This window comes from Chiloscyllium plagiosum, chromosome 6 (genome assembly GCF_004010195.1).
Source record: "Chiloscyllium plagiosum isolate BGI_BamShark_2017 chromosome 6, ASM401019v2, whole genome shotgun sequence".
Lineage (NCBI taxonomy): Eukaryota > Metazoa > Chordata > Chondrichthyes > Orectolobiformes > Hemiscylliidae > Chiloscyllium > Chiloscyllium plagiosum.
Window position 1 is genome coordinate 71348664 of NC_057715.1, and position 15993 is coordinate 71364656.

At 39.6% G+C, this 15993-nt stretch overlaps 1 protein-coding gene across 2 annotated transcripts in view; it reads right to left on the reverse strand.

The window, feature by feature from the left end:
- The window catches only part of pdgfd (platelet derived growth factor d), a 177378-nt gene that overhangs the window by 59967 nt on the left and 101418 nt on the right, over positions 1-15993 (reverse strand). The gene's annotated exons all lie outside the window — the stretch shown is intronic.

Genomic DNA, 15993 nt, shown 5'->3' on the forward strand with positions numbered 1-15993 from the left:
CATTCTTCACTGTCCTATCTACTTGTGACTCCACTTTCATGGCGCTATGAACCTGCACTCCAAGGTCTCTTTGTTCAGCAACATTCCCGAGGACATTACCATTAAGTGAATAAGTCCTGCTTAGATTTGTTTTCCCAAAATTCAACATCTCGCATTTATCTAAATTAAACTCCATCTGTCACTTCTCAGCCCATTGGCCCATCTGATCAAGATCCCATTGTAATCTGAGGTAATCTCTGTCCACTACACCTCCAATTTTGAGACTGGTACAGTTGAGAACAAAGGCGAGTCATACAGTCAGGGCAAGCAGGGACAAAGCAGAGAACAAGGTAGGACTGATAAATTAAACTGCATTGATTTCAATGCAAGAGGCCTAACAGGGCATGGTTAAGACCATGTGACTGGGATATCATAGCAATTACAGAAACATGGCTCAGGGATGGACAGGACTGGCAGCTTAATGTTCCAGGATACAAATGCTACAGGAAAGACAGAAAGGGAGGCAAGAGAGGAGAGGGAGTGGCATTTTTGATCAGGGATAGCATTACAGCTGTACTGAGGGAGGATATTCCCAGAAATACATTCAGGGAAGTTATTTGGGTGGAACTGAGAAATAAGGAAGGGATGATCATCTTATTGGGAATGTATTATAGACCCCCTAATAGTCAGAGGGAAACTGAGAAACAAATATGTAAGGAGATTTCGGCTATCTGTAAGAATAATAGGGTGGTTATGGTAGGGGATTTTAACTTTCCAAACATAGACTGGCACTGCCATAGTGTTAAGGGTTTAGATGGAGAGCAATTTGTTAAGTGTATACAAGACAATTTTCTGATTCAGTATGTGGATGTACCTACAAGAGAAGGTGCAAAGCTTGACCTACTCTTGGGAAATAAGGCACGGCAGGTGACTGAGGTGTCAGTGAGCACTTTGGGGCCAGCGATCATAATTCTATTAGTTTTAAAATAGTGATGGAAAAGGACATATCAGATCTAAAAGTTGAAGTTCTAAATTGGAGGAAGGCAAATTTTGATGGTATTAGGCAAGAACTTTCGAAAGCTAATTGGGCGCAGATATTCGCAGGTAAAGTGACGGCTGGAAAATGGGAAGCCTTCAGAAATGAGATAATGAGAATCCAGAGAAAGTATATTCCTGTCAGGGTGAAAGGAAAGGTTGGTAGGCATAGGGAATGCTGAATGACTAAAAAGATTGAGGAGTTGTTTAAGTGAAAGAAGGAAGCATATGTCAGGTAGAGGCAGTATAGATCGAGTGAATCCTTAGAAGGGTATAAAGGCAATAGGAGTATACTTAAGAGAGAGGGCAAAAAGGGGACACGAGATAGCTTTGACAAATAGAGTTAAAGAGAATCCAAAGGGTTTTTAAAAAATACATTAAGGACAAAACGGTAACTAGGGAGAGATTAAGGCCCCTCAAAGATCAGCAAAGCAGCTTTCGTGTGGAACCGCAGGAGTTGGGGCAGAATATTTTGCATCAGTATTTACTGCAGAAAAGCACATGGAAGATACAGAATGTAGGGAAATAGATGGTGACATCTTGAAAATTGTCCATGTTACAGAAGAGGAAGTGCTGGATGTCTTGAAATGCATAAAAGTCGATAAATCCCCAGGACCTGATCAGATATACTCTAGAACTCTGTGGGAAGCTAGGGAAGTGATTGCTGGGCTCTTACTAGAATATTTGTATCATCAATAGTGAGGTGCCGAAAGACTGGAGGTTGACTAACGTGGTGCCACTGCCCCTAATACTATCCCAGCTGATACACAGTTCATTAAAGTCTCCCATTATAAATAGTCTACAAAATTTACATCTCTCCATAATTTCTGAGCAGATTTGTTATTCTATGTCCTTTCTACCACTTGATGGTCTAAGTATTGCATCGAGCATTGTAACTGCACCCTTCTTATTCCTTAGCTCTGTTCTTGAACCTTCTATGGCTCGGTGGCTCAGTGGTCAGCACTGCTGCCTCACAGCACCAGGAACCCGAGTTTGATTCCAGCCTTAGTGACTGTCTGTGTGGAGTTTGCACATTCTCACAGTGTCTGTGTGGGTTTCCTCCAGGTGCTCCGGTTTCCTCCCACAATCCAAAGATGTGCAGGTTGGGTGAATTGGCCATGCTAAATTGTCCACAGTGTTCAGGGATGTGTACGTTAGGTGTATTAGTCAGGGGTAAATATAGGATAATAGGGCAGGGGAATGTGTCTGGCTGACTTACTCTTTGGAGGGTCGGTGTGGACCTATTGGGCCAAAGGGCCTGTTTCCACACTGTAGGGATTCTATGCTGTCCTTAACTTAAAATACTGCTGCATTACTTCTTCTCCTTTCCTATCTTTTCTGAAAACTTTGTAGTCAGGAGTTTTAACACGCAGATGTGCACTTCCTTAAGTCATGTCTTCATTATTGCCACAACACCATGTTTCCACAACACAAATTGTGCCTATAGCTCCCTAAGTGAATTAAGTATTCTCTATGCATTCAATGTGCAATCTATCCTTAATTGAGACTTCATTTATTTGTCCTTTACTTCCACTCTACCAATTAACTTACTGTTCTCCAATTTAGTGCTATCTACATCTCCCAGAATTTCATACACCTGGTATTAAATTCCAATATTCTCTCCTGGTTCATACAGACCTGCTGAGTTAGTTTTAACCAATCATAACAGCACTAGCAAAACCCACAATTCCTCTCTGAATCTGCTGTCCACATAGTTCTCTGTGACATAGATACATTCAATGACTCTAGCCACTGCTAGAGCTCTAAAACCCAGACCCCAAGCTTGTGCAGTCTGTCACCTTTCCTGTTTACTGGCTTGTCGAGGTCACAAGAAGTGTCCACAACTTCCCACGTGCCACAGGATTAGCATTCTGCTGAGCTGAACTGTCCTGCCATACATTAAAATTGGAAGCCAAGTTACTTACTATGACTTTAATTACTTTAACCTTACTTTTGTACTGTTAACTAAAACATGGAGATTAAAGCAAGTAAAAATTCTTCATCCTTAAATACAAATCAGGTCTACCTCCTGTGCATATATATTCTTTCTCTCCCTACGCTAGTTGAGAAATGTATGTTTTTTGAAATTACAGTTGTTGAAACAGTCCTTAGCAGCTTCTCAACAACCAATGAATTGATGAATTTTCTGTAACGTCACTCTTAAACATTTTCCTTCTCCTCACACTTTTCTCTGGTGCCTGCTTCCAGTCTCTGCAGCCTGTTTCTTTAGGTGTCTCCTCCTCTCTCCTGCCTTCCCAAAGTGGGACCTTACACCACAAAACATCAAGGCATGAAATGTCCTTGTGTAATTTTAGAAGTCTAAGCAATAACTTTGCCTTTATTCTTTTTAAATGAAATTTCATTCCTATTGCAAATATTTATGCAATCTCAAGTACAATCTCATTTTCTAAGTCTCTAATTTGATATGCTAAAAAATGTGGATGTTAAATTGTTTTTGAAATAGATAGCAGATTCTATAAGCTTCAAACAATAAAATTAAGCTTTTTTCCAATGTGGACACCAATTACTCCATTCATTGATTTTATTGAATACAAGTCGAACCAGCAATCGACTTAATGGAAGATTGATATATGCTAGTTTGAGGCAATATAACTTCTGTTAAAAAGGAGGATGAAGGAGGGATACACATGCAATTTTCTGTCTTTAAATTAGTGCTGCATTTTACACTGTTAGTCTGGATGTATGTAAAATAGTATATCGTCACCTAATAGTATTCACATCCAAATATATTCACTATTAGCAACAGTGTCCTTCAGAGCAGCCCGTGAGAATTAGCTGTCTTTGATGTCAAAGTACATTTCAAACAGCTTTTTAAACTTTAATTTTAAGCAGAATAAAATCAACATGCTTAAAAAATAGATTGAAAGATTTCGGGATCAACTAATTGATAGTCAGAATGAATCCATCTAAATGGGGAATATAGGGGAATTATTTATTCAAATCTTAACTAATTACATTCATTTGTGGGTTTCTGTACACCTTCAGATATTGGAAAAATGCACATGAATATTCATCCTGACTAATTTTAGCTTATGTTAAAATTAATTGGGATGAATATTCATCTGCACTTTCCCAATATCTGAAGGCAGTCAGGAACTCACAAATGAATATAATTTATGCATTGTCATAATTTCTCCTGTGTTGCCGTGCCTGAAGACCTTGTCATACTGAGCTGTTCACATGGGTCAAGAAGGCATTAGCAATGAATCTGCTTTCAAAGTCCAACCAGTCACAGCATAACTGCTGTCTGTTACTAATGAAAAATTACAAGAAGCTTGCATGCACATTTCCAAAGAAAAACATAAACATTAATAATAGTTTGTTGAAAAGTAGGCAGAGAATAAGTGACAGCATGTATAATCAGGCTATGGCAGATTGTATGGCACAAATAAATATTTAATGACCCACCACAGGATAACATTCAAAGTGCATGCACATATTGCATTCCAAAAAATGGGGCAAAAGAAGAACATCTAATTATTGTCAGGAATCAAAGTTTTTTTTTAATTAAAAAAGTATTTTCAATGAAATCAAAGAACTGCCTGCTTAAAATGTGCCCTATTCTATTTCTGTGATGTTGATGTGCATCTAAAGGTCACATTTAGCAATCAGCTATGTCGGAGTGATTAGGAGAGCAATTGAATGTGCCTGTATTTTCTCCTCCTGAAATCATATACTCAAATTTTAAAATATTTGTATAGATTATGAAATGCTACTGTAAGGACCTATATATTGAAACCAGCATGGATTGAGAATTGGTTCACAGACAAGAAACAGGGTGGTAATAACTGAGTCTTTTTTTGAAAGCTAGGCTGTATCTAGTGCTGTGTTATAAGGTTCTGTTCTTGGACCCCATTTATAAATTACTTGAATGAGGGAACCAAATGAAATATTTCCAAGTTTGCTGATAACTCAAACTAGATGGGATTGTGAGTTGTGAGGATGATACAAGGAGGCTTCAGGGTAATCTAAACATGGTCAGTGTATGAGCAAACATCTGGCAAATGTAGTATAACATGGATAAATGTGAAGTTTAACACTTTGGTATGAAAACCAGAAAGGTTATCAATTAAAGGTTATCAACTAGAATATTAATTAAATTGTGATATAATAGAAGATGTGGAAAAATGTGGAAATGAGAAACGTCTTATTTCAGAGGGTGGTCAATCTATAGAATTCACTATGACAGAAGGTTCTGGAGGCCAGGTCACTCAGTGTATTCAAGACAAAGATAGATACATTTTCAGATATTTAAAGGCATCAAGGAGTATGTAGATAAAGTGGGAATGTGGCGTTGTTCTAGAGGACCATGATCATATTGAATGGCGGAGCAGGCTTGAAGGGTTGAAGGGCCGATTCCTGCTCTTAGTTTTGATATTTTGATTGCTATAATGGCACGTTTTGTATTTTCCTACAGTAAAATCATGTAGACACAGTGTTCTTAAGATGACAAATTTCCAGATTCTCTTCATTTCTTTTCTTGTACTGTTTTCTAACAGGCATCAATAACAGGAAATTATATTTGTTAGTAATTGTAGACAATTTAATGAATATGCTGAAAAGACCAAACAGTGTGATTCTTGTTCTTTCTGTAAACAGGAAAATGGAGTCTATTGAAGTAAGCCAACATTCCATTGAAGAAAAGATAAAAGATCAGTAATTACACCATCAGCCTTATTCCATTTCTGAAATAGTTTCTCAACATGTCCTGTCACTGTAGCTGAGATGTTGTGTGTTATCAGCTTGGAGAAAGTGAGGACTACAGATGCTGGAGATCAGAGCTGAAAAATGTGGCTGGAAAAGCGCAGCAGGTCAGGCAGCATCAAAGGAGCAGGAGAATCGACGTTTCGGGCATAAGCCCTTCTTCAGAAATGAGGAAGGTGTGCCAAGCAGGCTAAGATAAAAGGTAGGGAGGAGGGACTTGGGGGAGGGGCATTGGGAATGCGATAGGTGGAAGGAGGTTAAGGTGAGGGTGATAGGCCAGAGAGGGGGTGGGGGCGGAGAGGTCGGGAAGAAGATTGCAGGTCAAGAAGGTCCGTTATCAGCTTGAGCTAATGTTCTTCAAACTAACTTCACTGCTTTCATCTTCTATGATTTTTAACTCACTTGGAATTTTTGAACATTACTCAGGATAGTGAAATTTCTAAGGTAAAAATAATGTCAATTTAATAGCAGGATGACCAATGAATACAATGATCACTCCATTGCAAACTCTGTAAAATGAGTTACCCATGAATGTGTGAGCATATGTGGGTGTGTTAGCTTCAGAGGCATCTCACATTTCCATGGGAATACTATGGGTATTGCCACTTTGAGCACCCCAACATTCTTTTAGACCGATTGCCCTTTTGTGCCTCCTGAAATTACGTCTTCCCATTTTACACTTTCAGTTCACCATATGTATGCTAAAGAGGCTTGGTTCTCAACTGGACCAGGGTTCAGCATACAATAGTGAGGAAGGCATTCAATGCGCTTTGTTCATCAGTTAACTAATAACTATACCCTAGACTCCACACTACAGAATGAAATGCTGATGACACAAAGTTAGGGAGGAAAGCAAGTTGTGTTGATGACATAAGGAATCTACAAATGGATATAGATAGATTTAATGAGTAGACAAACATTTGGCAGATGCAGGAAAATGCAGAAACATGTGGAATTGTACATTTTGGCAGGAAGAATAGAAAAACAGTGCATTATTTAAATAGAGACAGATTTCAGAGCTCTGAGTGGGATATGTATGTTCTGGCACATGAATCACAACATTAGTACGCAGGTACCTCAACTAATTTGCAAGTCAAATGGAATATTGCCATTTATTGCAAGGGAATGGAATATAAAAAGAGGAATATTTTATGGCAGTTGTATAGAACTCCGCTGAGGCCACATTCAATGTACTGTATATAGCTTTGGTCTCTTTATGTTAAAAAACAACGTAAATATGTTAGAGGCAGCTCAGAGAAGTTTCACTCAACTGACACCTGGAAATGGGGGGGAAGAGGGGAAATTATTTTATGAGGAAAGGATGGGCTGGCTGACCTGAATCCATTGGAGTCTAGAAGAATAAATAGTGGTGTTTTGAGACAGGTCAAATTCTCTCAAAATCTTATAAGGTGATTTGAAACCAATGCTTCCCCTTAAAGGCGAGTCAAAAACCAGAGCACACAGTTTAAAATGAAGAGTTCTTCTGTTTAAGATGGAAAAGAGAACTTTTTTTCTCTCAGTAGGTTCTCAAGTCTTTGGATCTCTCAGATTTAATCTATTTTGAGACAGGGTTGGATACTCTTGACTAATAAGGGGTTCAAAAATCACTGAGGTGACAATATGGTGTTGAGGCCACAGTCACATAAACCTTGATTTTACTGAATGGCAGAGCAGGCTGGAGAGGGTCTTATGGCTGACCTCTGCCTCTAATTCATCTGTTCATTTGTTTTCCTGGCTATTCATTCACTTTCAATGACTTGGGTTTCACCTTAGATAATGCTTACAGTGCCGATTGTAAAACAAATCAACAAATAAAAGAATAATTTGATACAATTTTCCCCAGTGTTTAGAACGATATGCCTTTTTTGTGAAGTGGTTAGCATAAACTCAGAGATGGCCATCAAAATGCTCACCTGTACATGTGTGTATGGTCCTGATGATGTAAATTACTGGCAACAGACATCCTTAAATGTTAGTGCATCTGCAGATGACACCACATCCCAGTCACAGAGGCCACAGACGAGGACAAAGGTCACGAAATAGTACCGGCTGTTCAGTTGTGTAACTCCTCATTGTGCGTGAGAGAAAGATTGAAACATTAGGCCGAATGTGGGCCTCGGGCGAGGGTGAGGGGTGGTGGAGCATTAAAAAGCACCAAGGACTTTACTTCCACTTTACTGAACACTGGAGGCGAGTTCAATATGTTAAAACTCTGATTGGAAGGGAACTGCTTCTGTCTCTAATATCCAACATTTCCTGTTTGCAGATGACACAAAACTGGGTGGGAGGGTGAACTGTGACGAGGGAGCAGGGGTGTTCCAGTGTGACTTAGAGCAGTTGAGTGAATGAGCAAGTGAATGATAGATGGAGCATAATGTGGATAAACTTGAGGTTATCTACTTCGTTTGTAAAAACAGTAAGCACAGTAGATTGGAAAAGGGGGTGCTGCAACAACACCAGGGTGCCCTTGTATATCAGTTGCTGAAAGTAAGCATACTGGTCTTCACAGTGAAAGGATTCAAGTGAAAGAATAGGGAAGTCTTGCTTCAATTTTACAGGACCTTGGCCTGACCACACTTGGAATATGGTGTGTAGTTTTAATCTCCTTATCTGAGGAAGGATGTTCTGGCTATGGAGGGAGTCTAACAAAGATTTACTAGACTGATTTCCTGGGGTGGCAGCACTGAGGATACTGGAAATTTACACTGGAGTTTAAAATAATGATAGGTAAATACAGGAAGGATGTTCCCAATGACCAGGGAGTCCAGAACCAGGGGTCACAGTCTAAGGATACAGAGTAGGCCATTTAAGACTGAGATAAGGAAACATTTCTTCACCCAGAGAATGGTAAGTCTGTGGTCACAGAAATAAATTGGAGCCAAAACATTGAATATTTTCAAGAGGGAGTTTGATATAGTTCTTACGACTAAAGGGACCAATGGACATGAGAAGAAAGTAGGATCAGGATGCTGAACTGAATGATCAGTCATGAACTCACTTTAAAGGCCAAATAATCACCTTCTGCTTCTATTTCCTGTTTCTTTGTTACTTGGTAGAAATATAACCCTTTCAGATAGAGTTACTGTGTCCCTAACTGATCATCCAGTTTAGCATCCTGATCCTGCTTTCTTCTGGGTGGTGTTGTGACAGAACACACCCTTTAATTGTGATATGTGTCAGAAAAAAAATCAAATGATAGGGACAGAAGTAAGTCATTCAGTCTCTCGAGTCTGTTAGATTTTTGCAGGGGATGGCACCTCAACTCCACCTACTCAATCTTGTTCCACATTATTTGATACACCTGCCTAACAAAAATCCATTGATCTGAGTCTGGAAAATTTCAATTGATCCACAATCCGCAAGCACAACCTTTTGTCAGAGGGAATTCTAAATTTCTATTACTCTCCATTTGAAAAGTGTTGCCTGATTGTGTCAAGAGTGTGGTGCTGGAAAAGCACAGCAGGTCAGGCAGCATCTGAAGAGCAGAAAAATCGACATTTCAGGCATAAGCCTTTCATCATGAATTAGGCTTGTGCACTCGGGGTGGGGGGAGGTGAAAGATTTTCATTCTTTTGACTCTGATCTTCAACATCTGCAGTCCTCACTTTCTCCAAGTTGTCTGATTGTGTGTACAGCTTGGCTCTAATTTTAACATTGCCCCAATTGTGTGGAATTCTCTCACCAGAGGCAGTAGTTTATTTGTATCTACTCTAACAAATCTCTTCATTATTTTAAAGATCTTTTTTAATTAAATTACCCTTCATTTTCTATATCAAGAAATTCAAACTGATTAGGCTCACCTCTACTTTGTCAAAATACTAATAGTATGGATGAAGGCAACAGCGGTTGCTTCTCATTATTGTAACATTAAAACAAGTGTCAGAAGATAGTAGCAGTTAAGGATGGTTGTGAAATAACCTTCCCTTACTGAGTGCTTTTGAATTTGAAGGATCTACTTAACAAAAGCTGACACAAAAAAGCAGAGATGAAAATTTGGATAATTTGTTTCACATTTACATCTGCACTTCCCAGATAATTTAGTCAATTATTCCCTTTAGATAAGCTATGTTGAGTACACCTGCTTTAGATATAGTAATAAATGCATATTCAGTCACTTTCATTTGAAATATCTAGCTTCTTAACATATACTGAACAGAGTATAAGTAAAGAAACTAAAAATGCAGGTCTGTTCAATTAAACGTGAACCATTTGAAAGTACTACCATATCATTTTGCTTTGAACAGTAGCATGTCATCATACAATTTTTTTAATTAATTGTCCAAAATTCCTTTGTGCTATTTTAGTGCAATTTACATTGAATTAAAATATCCATTACATGAATGGAAAGAAGGGAGTCAAAAGAGAGTATTATGTGTTCAGAAGTATGTAATTTCTAACCCATTTTTAATTAGCTTCCATTCTTCTTTATCTCTCAGTCACATGACAATTGAATCTAGCCAAAAATGTTTGGCCATTTAAAAAAAAAATAAATTTTATTTACTTAATCTGATGTTTTGAAAAGAGTAATGAGGTCTGATTCTCATCTCTATAGTCATCACTTTTGGAAACATAAAGTTAAACACATGTCTGTAGAGACTTTCAAAGTCTGGCTTATGTACTTTTCAACATCATAATAGTCTAATGGTTACACCAATAACACTAGAAACATTTCTTGACCATTTAATAAGGCACTTTCTGTAAAGTGTTGAATATCTTCAAATATTTGATGCAATAGCATAATTGGAGTCCAAATGCATCAGTGTACACAATACAATGATAATGAAAAAGCCACTGCTCTTCATTTTGAACAATTCCAGCTGTAGTTTCTGAACATACTCGTGAAGGGTGTTAGTGCTGAGAAATAGAGTTTGATGCTGAGCTGAGTTTACAATCTCACAGAGGGAACTTTTACTTTAAAGCACAAGTGTGTTTGGGAACTTTTAAGTAAGTAAAAGCACTGAAACTTACGGTGGGTTGGGGGCTGACACTAACTTGCTGACTACCACATTTAACAGCAGTGTGATTGACTGCCTATGAGTGACCACAAGAAGCAGGTTGTCAATTTAAGTACTGCATATTTTAAGCAGGGAGCATTTTCACTTTAACTGAGGCTGTAAGGGTTATCTTGTGTTTCCCAGCACTCTCCAGCGGAACAGACGTGGAAGCACAGTAGCAACTGAGAAAACTGAAGAAATAAGGGGCCAAAAAAAAAAGTCCAATCAGAGCTGAAATCTGTCATCTTCCTCCTTGCTTAAGTGATAGATTTTTACCAATGGCACTTATCTGCAGTGTGCCTCCACAACTTTGGAAGTGATTTCCATTACCAGAGGTAACTTTCTCTACATGGGAGGATTGCATTTCTGATCTCTGCTTTCTGTTTCTCATGTAGCAGTTTACCAGGGGTGCTGCTTAAGCTGCTTTACCTTGGACCTCAGATAATAGGGCCAAAGATGAGTTGTAACAAGAACAGCAACAGTTGGGGAACAAGGGCAGCACCAACAACAGCCTTTCCTTCATTGATCCACTGTTCTACAGGAAAGTAATAAAGAGCACTGAGTGTAGCTCACAGGAAACTATACCCGTCACACAATAAAACAAATACAGGTATAAGATCAACTTTCTCATGACGATGAATACCAGTACCTCAAGAGACTCAGGGAACTGTTAGGAGGTCACAGACATTTGTAGCCTGCTGCCAATTGTGTCTGGTGGCTATGATTTTCCACTGGCTATCAAGTTAGAATCATAAAATCACTACGATGTGGAAACAGGCTATTCAGCCCATCGAGTCCACACTGACCCTCCGTTGAGAATCCCACCCAGACCCACCCCATCCATGCATTTCCGATGGCTAATCCATCTAGCCTGCACACTCTGGGCAATTTAGCATGGCCAATCCACCTAATCTGAGGAAATCCATATAGACACAGGAAGAATATATAAACTCCACTGAGTGTGGAATTGAATGGGTCCCTGGCACTATGAGGCAGCAATGCTAATAACTGAGCCATGGTGCTGCTCTTGTTCATTCCAGGGATCTGAGAGTGATACTTGTCAAATATCATTGTTAACTGTAAACAAATGCTTCACCTGATCACCAATGCCAAATTTGTACAATATTACTAGATAATGTACACTTTCCCACTGAAGAGGTCAGTCAGAATGATTGGGCACAGAGGTCTGTGGCTCTGATTGCCCTCCCACAGATACGGATCAACCGCACATGTTGTATTCAAGATTGTCCACATCACCCAGGAAGCTGTGTGAGGTCTTCCATTTCAAAGTGTAGTTGGTGAACAGTCAAAAAATATTGAGCAAGGTTTCCAGGGAATTGCCATGATTCAGTTGTCCAGCTCCTGAGCTTTCCAATATCAGGATAGACACAATCACTGGCAGAGAGAAGAATGTTACCCACTTAAAATGTCCTGATGAAACTTGTGGGGAGCCTAAACAATGAGACATAAGAGGATAACCACCAAAATCACATGACAAAATGCAAACACAACAAGCAAGTGGCATGTTGAAGAATGTTTCAGATTGTGGGCAGCTCTGGAAGTATCCTTCAATGTCTTTTCTTTTTTGTGATATACACATTACTAGCTTGGACAGTATTGTTCCCCAAACATAAATGCTGTCCAGAAGGTGTTAATGAGCCACCTCCTTAAACCATTGTAGTCCATGTGATACAGGTTGAGCCAATGTGCTGTTTAGAAGGGAGTTCCAGAATTCTGACCCCGTGACAGCGATGGAACATCAATATATTTCCAAGTCAGGATGGTGTGTGCCTTGAAAGCGTCTTGCAGATTGTCCTGTTCCTTTATGCCATTTGCCTTTGCTCTTCTATTGAAGACATGGCAGAGGTTTAGAAGATAATGTTTCAAAAGTATTGGTAAAGTGTTGTTGTACACCTTGTACGCAGCAGTCATTATGTGTGGTGATGGAGGTAGAGAACGTTCTAGGTGATAGATAAGGTGCCTTTGAAGCAGACTGCTTTCTCCTGTTGATCTTCAAGCTGAAGCAGCAATGATTGAGGCAAGAGGAGAGTATGGGTCATGTTCCTAATGTGAGTCTTGGAAATAGGAGAGAAGCTTTGGAAATCAGCAGACAATTCACTACAGAAATCCCAGTCTCCCATCTGCTCTTATAGCCACAGTTTTTCCATGATTGATCCAGTTAGGTTTCTGACACTAAAAACCCTGGGATGATGATGGAGGAGGATTCAATGAAGGTAATGTCATTAAATGTCAAGGTGAGGTTATTGGACTCTCTTGTTGGAGATGGCCATAGTCTGGTGCTTATGTGGTGTGAATGTTACTTGCTCAAGTTTGCATGCTCTCCATGTCTCATTGCCACATCTTTTTTCTTGGTAAAAACAATGACTGCAGATGCTGGAAACCAGAGTCTAGATTAGAGAGGTGCTGAAAAAGCACAGCAGTTCAGGCAGCATCCAATAGACATCATTTTTCTTTCCAATAAGCCTTTTAAAGCAGATATAATTCCTCCTATTGTAAATCATTTGTTGATATCTATATCAAAGAAAAGCAGGGAGAAACTTCCTAAATTGGAAGCCCATCACTACGAGCATACAGATGTTCATTGCAATAAATACCAAGCTCAATGTTAGCAAAGGAGATTGAAGGTATCAACCATGCTCTCCCCTATAGCAAAAACGTTATTTCCTGCATAAAGACATGGATGGCTTCATTACCAGTGGAGTAATGAATAGAAGTGAGCACTACATAATCAGCGAACATCCCTACATTTGACCTTATAATGGAGAGAAATCATTGACGAAACAACTGAAAATGTTTGTGCCTAGGACACTACCCTGACAAACACTTGCAGAGATGACCTGGACTGAGTTACACCTCTTTCAACAACCACAACTATTTCCTTTGCATTAGGTTTGACCCCAATTGGTGGCGAGTTTTCTCCAACTCCCCCATTTTCAGTTTTATTATGACTACTCAACGATGTACTCAGTCAGATGCTTTCTTTCAAATCAAGGAAATCAACCATACTTCCCTTTGGAATTCAGCTCATTTCTGCATATTTAAACTGAGACTACTTTGGTAGCATTCCTACCTTTGATACAGTAGGTCTAGGTTCAGGTTCCACTGCACTGAAGATGTGCCACGAAATGTTTCAAAATGATGATTAGAAACGTCCAGCTGAAGTGGTCTTCATGGAATCCCAAGTATCTCTGGGTCGAGTATTGCAGTTTAAGTACTGCTTGCCAGCACTTTTGCTGACCCTTTCCCATCTTTTTGCTGTTGAATGAGAGCATACTAATGGGGCAGTGATCTGCTATATTGGATGTTTCCTGTTCTTTTTGTGAACAGAACATAGCTGGCAATTTCTCTTCATAGAGAGAGATGCCAGTGTTGTAGCTGAGAAGGCACACAAGTATTTCTGGAGCACTAGTCATCAATGCTTTTGCTGAATTGTGTGGGGACCTATTGTCTGAATGCAAGACTCAAAAGGAGGCAAAAACTGAAACTGCAGTGGTTAAGAGCTGAAAGGGAGATGCTCTTTCCCCCTAATGGGAAATAATAGCCGAGCTCAGACAGCAAGAAAGAAAAGCAGTTCTCACTGAAGGTGGTGTAATCTTGTACATTTCACTCACGTGCTGAGCTCCTCAATTATCAATTGTAGAGATGTTCAATAAACATTCTCCTCCTCTGTTTAATCATCCACTACCAATTCAGACAGGGTAGCTTTGGACTGATCTGTTGGTTGTGAAATTGCTTCGATCTGTCTACAATAAGCTGCTTCTGCAGTCAGCATGAATATTGTTTTGTGCTGTGGCTTCACCTCAGGTTGACACCACATTTTTAGAGTAATTGACTGAAATATTAAGCATGGAAGTTGCATGTGCTATTGAACTCATCATTCCCATTCAAATTTGGTCATTAAATTTCTTTCTTGCTGTCTGAACTAGGCTTTTATTTCCCATTGGTGGGAAAGAGCATCTCCCTTTCAGTTCTTAACCACTGCAGTTTCTGGTCCAGGGACACATCTCTGAATTGTGATGCAGTCTTTTTGTTTTGGGAATCCACAAATGCAGATTTTTTTTCTGTTCTGACAATTTTCTGATTCAGTATGTGGATGTACCTACTAGAGAAGGTGCAGAACTTGACCTACTCTTGGGAAATAAGGCAGGGCAGGTGACTGAGGTGGAGGAGCACTTTGGGGCCAGTGACCATAATTCTATTCGTTTTAAAATAGTGATAGGAGAGGATAGATCAGATATAAAAGTTGAAGTTCTAAATTGGAGAAAGGCCAATTTTGACAGCATTAGGCAAGAACTTTCAAAAGCTGATTGGAGGCAGATGTTCGCAGGTAAAGGGACGGCTGGAAAATGGGAAGCCTTCAGAAATGGGATAACACGAATCCAGAGGAAGTATATTCCTGTCAGGGTGAAAGAGAAGGCTGGTAGGTATAGGGAATGCTGGATGACTAAAGAAAGCATATGTCAGGTACAGACAGGATAGATTGAGTGAATCCTTAGAAGAGTATAAAGAAAGTAGAGGGAAATCAGGAGGGCAAAACGGGGACATGAGATAGCTTTGGCAAATAGAATTAAGGAGAATCCAAAGGGGTTTTACCAATATATTAAGGACAAAAGGGTAACTAGGGAGAGAATAGGGCCCCTCAAAGATCAGCAAGGCAGCCTTTGTGTGGAGCCACAGAAAATGGGGGAGATACTAAATGAATATTTTGCATCAGTATTTACTGTGGAAAAGGATATGGAAGATATAGACTGTAGATGGTGACATCTTGCAAAATGTCTAGATTACAGAGGAGGAAGTGTCTTGAAACGATTAAAGGTGGAGAAATCCCCAGGACCTGATCAGGTGTACTCGAGAACTATGTGGGAAGCTAGCAAAGTGATTGCTGGGCCACTTGCTGAGATATTTGTATCATCGATAGTCACAGGTGAGGTACCAGAAGACTGGAGGTTGGCAAACGTGGTGCCACTGTTTAAGAAGGGTGGTAAGGACAAGCCAAGGAACTATAGACCAGTGAGCCTGACCTCAATAGTGGGCAAGTTGTTGGAGGGAATCCTGAGGGACAGGATATACATGTATTTGGAAAGGTAAGGACTGATTCGGGATAGTCAACATGGCTTTGTGCATGGGAAATCATGTCTCACAAACTTGATTGAGTTTTTTGATGAAGTAACAAAGAAGATTGATGAGGGCAGAGAATAGATGTGATCTATATGGACTTCAGTAAGGCGTTCGACAAGGT